Source organism: Urocitellus parryii, chromosome 3, assembly GCF_045843805.1.
Source record: "Urocitellus parryii isolate mUroPar1 chromosome 3, mUroPar1.hap1, whole genome shotgun sequence".
Taxonomy (NCBI): domain Eukaryota; kingdom Metazoa; phylum Chordata; class Mammalia; order Rodentia; family Sciuridae; genus Urocitellus; species Urocitellus parryii.
Genome location: NC_135533.1, coordinates 102,318,768 through 102,324,767, shown reverse-complemented (window position 1 = coordinate 102,324,767; position 6,000 = coordinate 102,318,768).

Below are 6,000 nucleotides of genomic sequence, written 5' to 3'. Positions count from 1 at the left end.
GGGTTATTTGGTTATTTTTTGGAGCTTAGCTTTTTGAGTTTTTTTTTTTTTATACCCTACACATTAGTGCTCTATTTGATGTGTGAGGGGTAAAGATTTGCTCCTAAGATGTAGGTTTTCTATTCACCTAACTGATTGCTTCTTTTTCTTAGAAGAAACTTTATAGTTTGAATCCATTCCATTTATTGATTCTTGGTTTTAATTTTTGCACTATAAGAATGTTATTACAAAAGTTGGGGCCTAATCCCACATGATGAAGATTAGGACCTACTTTTTCTTCTATTAGATGCAGAGTCTCTGGTTTAATTCCTAGGTTCTTGATCCACTTGAGTTGAGTTTTATGCCTGGTGAGAGATAGGGTGAGAGATCTGGCTGCACAGGCTCAAGCTTTCTGTGCCTTCAAATCTTTGGACTGTTTCTTGTGTTTAGAATGTTCTTTCACATATTTATTTAATTTCATTTTGTTGCATATGGATTTCCAGTTTTCCCAGCCCCATTTGTTGAAGAAGCTATCTTTTCTCCAATGCATGTTTTTGGCACCTTTGTCTAACATAAGATAATTGTAATTTTGTGGGTTAGTCTCTGTGTCCTCTATTTTATACCATTGGCCTACCAGTCTTTTTGCCACCATTTTCTTGAGCATCTATGGATTTTGGTATTCATGGGTTCTAGAGCCAAATCGCCATGGATAGTGAGGAATGAGTGTGTTGGCTCTGCTGACTATTCCCTGTGAATATCTCAATTCAAGTCTTTTGCCTTGAACTATACATTTCCTTACACTTAACTGCTCTTGGTGACTGCATCATGGTATTTTATCTGCATCTCCCATATAACATCCCAAAGTTCAAACCATTTCTTCTACACAAATGTGTTCCATTGTCTACCTTTATTTGGGATGATGAGGATGTCAGCTCTCAGTCCTTGAGTAGTCATTCCTCTTCTACCTCATTCATGACCCATCCCAATCCCTAAAAAAACAAATGCCGAATGTCTGCTTTGATATAAGAGGGGTGTCTCAAAACAGAGTAGGGAAGAAGAACATGAGAAGAAAATTACCACTAAACAGGGAAGAGAGGTGGGAGGGAAGGGGAGGGAGAAGGGGAATTGCAAGGAAGATGGAAGGAGACCCTCATCGTTTTACAAAATTACATATATGATGGTGTGAGGAGGAAGAAAAAAAAAGAGAGAGAAATGTGTCATAGTAGATTGGGTAGAGAGAGGTGATGGGAGGGGAGGGAAGGGAGGGGAAGATTGGAAGGGCAGCAGAATGCAATAGACACTAGTATTGCTGTATGTATATACATGACTGTATAACCAATGTGATCCTGCAATCTGTACATGTGGAAAAATGAGAATTCATACCCCATTTGAATCAAATGTATGATATGTTAAGATCATTGTATTGTCTTGAGCAACTAATAAAAAAAAAAAAAAGAAAATCACACTGGCCATAACCCAAGAGATGATTACTAACTGAGCATTCTTTTTCCAGCATCACATCTATCATCTACACCTCACATTTGATCTCTCCCACAACTTGCTCTGGCTGCACAGGCTCAAGCTTTCTCTGCCCCAAAATCTTTGGACTGTTTCTTGTGCTTAGAATGTTCTTTCACATACTCACTCCTTGATCTTCTTGAATTTCTTAGTATCCAATTTACTGGGAAGATTTACCTTTACATCCTGTTTCAAATTGAGCATAAATAAATTAGAAGATAAGAAAGTAAAACCTCTTGTTTACCTTAACTGCTGTATTTTTCACATCGTTTACTGTTAGACTACATGATTTTTTTTACTTATACCCTTTCCTATTCTCAGTGAATACATTCCAAAATCCCAATAAATGTCTGAAGCCACAGATAAAACCAAACCCTGCATAGACTATGCTTTTTCATATACATACGGACAATGCAGCATTGATACACTAGACAAAGGGATGACTCACATCCCAGTTGGGATGGAGCAGGAGGATGTGAAATTTTATCATATTACTCAGAATGTCATGCAACTTATAATTTATGAATTGTTTAAGCCTAAAGCTTCCCACTTGACATTGTCAGACCTGCAGTTGATCAAAGGTAACTGAAACCATGGTAAAACTACACCTCAGATAAGATGAGACTACTGTATTTTGTTCTCATCAACAATGGAATGTAAACTCTATAAAAGCAGAAATTTTCACCTGTTTTAGTCACTGCCTAATCCTCCACATTTAGAATGTTTTAGTCACTACCTGATCCTTTACATTTAAAATGGTGGTCTGATACACAGTAATTATTCAATAAGTATTTGCTGATGAATAAATGAGAGCAAACACACAAAAAAGATAATGTTCATAGTTTCTTTGAGTACTTAAAGTCATGAGTCCTGAGAGCAAAGGTACAAACCACAGATATGCACATTTAGACACATTCTAGTAAAACTGTAAGATATTAAAGGAGAGAAGAACATCTTAAAAGAAAACAAATTGGAATAGAAGAATTCTTTTAAACAATGATTGATGAGCAAATAATTGGCAAATATCTGCAAGGTGCTAAAGAAAAATAAATTAACTAAGAATGTAGTTCTCACTAACCTATAATTCAAGATTGTTTCATGAAATTAAACACAAATATTTTTCTTTGAAAGAATGTCCTTCAACAAGAAAATAGAAAACAGGAGAAAAAAATCAGATGAAAGAAAAGTGATATTCTGATATTCAATATTTCTATTTAGCAAAATAGGTAAATGTTCATTGTAATTTCAACATTATAATAATGTTGAATGACTTTTTTTCTTCCAAATAAGTAGTAATATTTTTCAATGAAAAGATCAATTGGGAAATTCCAGATAGAAGCAATTTGTAATTTTTAAGTTGCATGACATCCTGAGTAATGATGAAGTCTCACATCCTCCTTCTCTATCCCAACTCGGATGTGAGTCATCCCTTTGTCTAGTGTATCAATGCTGTACTGTATGCACAGAAAAGAATAGCCTATACAAAGTTTGGTTCCATCTGTGGCTTCATATATCCACTGGGGGTCTTGGAACATATCCCTTGAGAATAAGGGGGGATGGTTATAAGTCCAGTCATTGGTTTAAATTATGCTAAAGATTTATATTACTTACTAGGGACAAAATATATGAATATGTTTAAATATTAATTCCAACATGCACATTAAAATATTAGAGTAACCACTGATAAAATGTGTGATCCAAAAAAGTTGAAGAATAGAAATAAAGAAATTTGTCAAAGTCAGAAAATAAGGGGAAAAATTCTAGTGAAAGGAAGTACGTTAAAAGTGAAACAAAATGAAATAAACAAGGCAACAATAAGTTCAAATATAATAAAATTTATAATAATTATTAATAGACTGAATATGGCTTCTAAATTTTAAGAGTTTGGGATTGGATCATGAAGATATGGCAGGAAATCCTAACTAGAAAGAGGAATAGATCAGACAAGAGGTTCTAGTGAGCTTCAGGCAGAAAGTACAATGTCAGTAGAAAGAAATGGACATAATTTGGGCTCATGCATGAAACAATGTGGACTGGAGGGTGAATACTGTCTCATCTATCAGGAAGGACTGGAGAAACCACTGGAAAGGTGGGCAGGGCTAGGAATTGATCACATGGATGAGGCAGCCATTGAAGATGCTCCAGATTTGAAGAGACACAGTAGTGTTCCATGCCATGATCACAAACACTGCATAGAAAATGATCAGAGGACATGAGCACACATGAGGGGGACCCAGGGTCTCCACAGCATGGATATGCTCCCTACTGTGGCTAGGGTTCTGAGGTATTGAGGAGAGAGAGTGCAAGGTGTGAGTTCAGAGGCAATGGTGTGTGACGTGCCTGAGGTCTCATCAAGGACTCCTAGCAGTCTTCATTCCTACACCAGGATCCAGCTACATTTGTTGAAATGACCTGTGTGCAACCCTGAAGTTCAGGAGCAAGCAGTCATAAATTGCAAGTTGTCCTTTTCTTCAACTCCCAACCTTAGGCAGCACCCAGAGTAATTGCAGTAAGGGGCGTAGAATGAATAAAGGAAATAAATCTGGCAGATCCCAGGGTGCTAATGAGGTGGCACCTGGGTGGGACCTGAGAGGACAGTGGAGACACCTTTGAAGTTGCTTGAGATAATGTGCTTGGGTGGATGTCAGTCTTCCTGGTGGGGAACTTAGATTAGATAATCTTTATTTAGTTACAGAGCTCAGATAAGCAAGGCTTTCACTCCCCCACCTAGTGTTCAAAGTTCAGGTTCACGTAAGCTTATGAGAAGATGAGGTTCATCTGCTTGCTTTCTCCTTTTCTCTTGAGTCCTGCCCATCTTTTTCTAGGCAAATGCATGATCCCACGCTGTTCACATGGCCTCAAATGTCCTTCTAGCCATTTTCAAGTGAGTTCATCGCCAGCATGTATTTTTAAAAGTATGTGCATGGATTTTTTTATTATTATTATTATTGTGGAAGGCAATATATTTGAAGTCTGAAATCTGACACCCAGAACTATTGGCAAAGAGAAATAGGAAGCTAGCAGAATGCATGTAGAATGGTTGGGGGCTGGTTACTCAGAGAAGAAACAAAAACAGGTAGTATGTTGATAGTTTTCTGTTATATTTGTAGTGTGATTCTATGTTATCATTTTTAATAGAAAAAAAAAGAACAATAGCAACAAAAACACAAATGCACTCTGATGGTGTTTTCACTACAAGGAAGGGCTGACATGAGACATTCAGTAAACTGAGCTTGGAGGAAGGTTGATACCATCAACTTCTCCTGCAAGTCTTTGCGTATTCTGCAATTTGGTGTAATAGACAGCTACACAAATCTACTTCTAGTTAGTAGTGAGTTTTCATATTTAGTTTATTGTTCTGTCCTCATGACTACCACTTAACATTTACAGGATGGTAAGTACCTTCCCTGTTTTGAAGTCAGGAAAAAAGCCTGGGAGAACTAAAACGAATTTCCCAAACCCACAAAGACACTTTTTAATTACCTTTCCTTGTGGTTATTTCCTCTTAAACACTCCTCTAAATCTTGTCAGGAGGAAAAGCTCCAAAGTTCACTAGAAGAATTGGGGAAAGGAAGCCATCAGCATGGTGGTCCTATCCCCACAGAGTCATATAGACTCAAACTAGAGCCTAGCTCCATGCATACAACATATGATCTTGAGCAAATTAATTGTTTTATTTGAAATTTTGTTTTCTGATATGTGAAATGTGTGCAGCAATAGTGTTGACATGAGGCTAAGAGGAAACAAGCATGTGTTTATCCTCACCTGTGCCTGGCAGAAGGTAAACACTTGATAAGGGTTAAATGAAACAAAGCAGCAACAGTAGCCCTGCTGCCCCAAGGTACAGAAGTGCTCAGCTAGCAGGACCTTCCCAAGGGATTCTGAGGGTCTTTGAAACAGAGTAAGGATGCTCCCAGAGGGGTAGGATACTGCTGTCTGGTTGGAAGAGCCTTAAGGGACACACTGATCTGAAGATGGTGTAGAAAGATCTCCCTAGAATGTGTTGCCATATACCCCAAGGTCCTTCCTCAGTCATATTTTATATCCAATGCAAGTCACAGAGCCAGTCCTGATAGTAGTCGGATGGAGAAGGTATGAACACTATCCTCCCAAAGTTTTTAAATGATTTACCTGTCGTTTCTTAAGCCAACTTTTTTTCTTAAGAGAATGCAACAATATTTACACACACACAACACACCCTAAAAATGTGGGTGCTTATTAGAAGAATATATTTGTAAAGTCATTATTTTTCATCAAGCAGAGCAGAAAAACCCACAAACATTTTTGTAGTTCACTGAGGAATATTCAACCTATGTCCTAGGATCAGAGGGGTTACACCCAGTCTAGCTTGCTAACATTTTAAACAAAGACTATTATGGAACTTATGGAAAATGATGTCTATTATAATGTCCAATGGGATTACCACTCTGCCAAGATTTTCTTGACCAATAAAATATATTTGACACTTCAAATAAGGCCATTGGATTCCTTCATGGCTTTTTG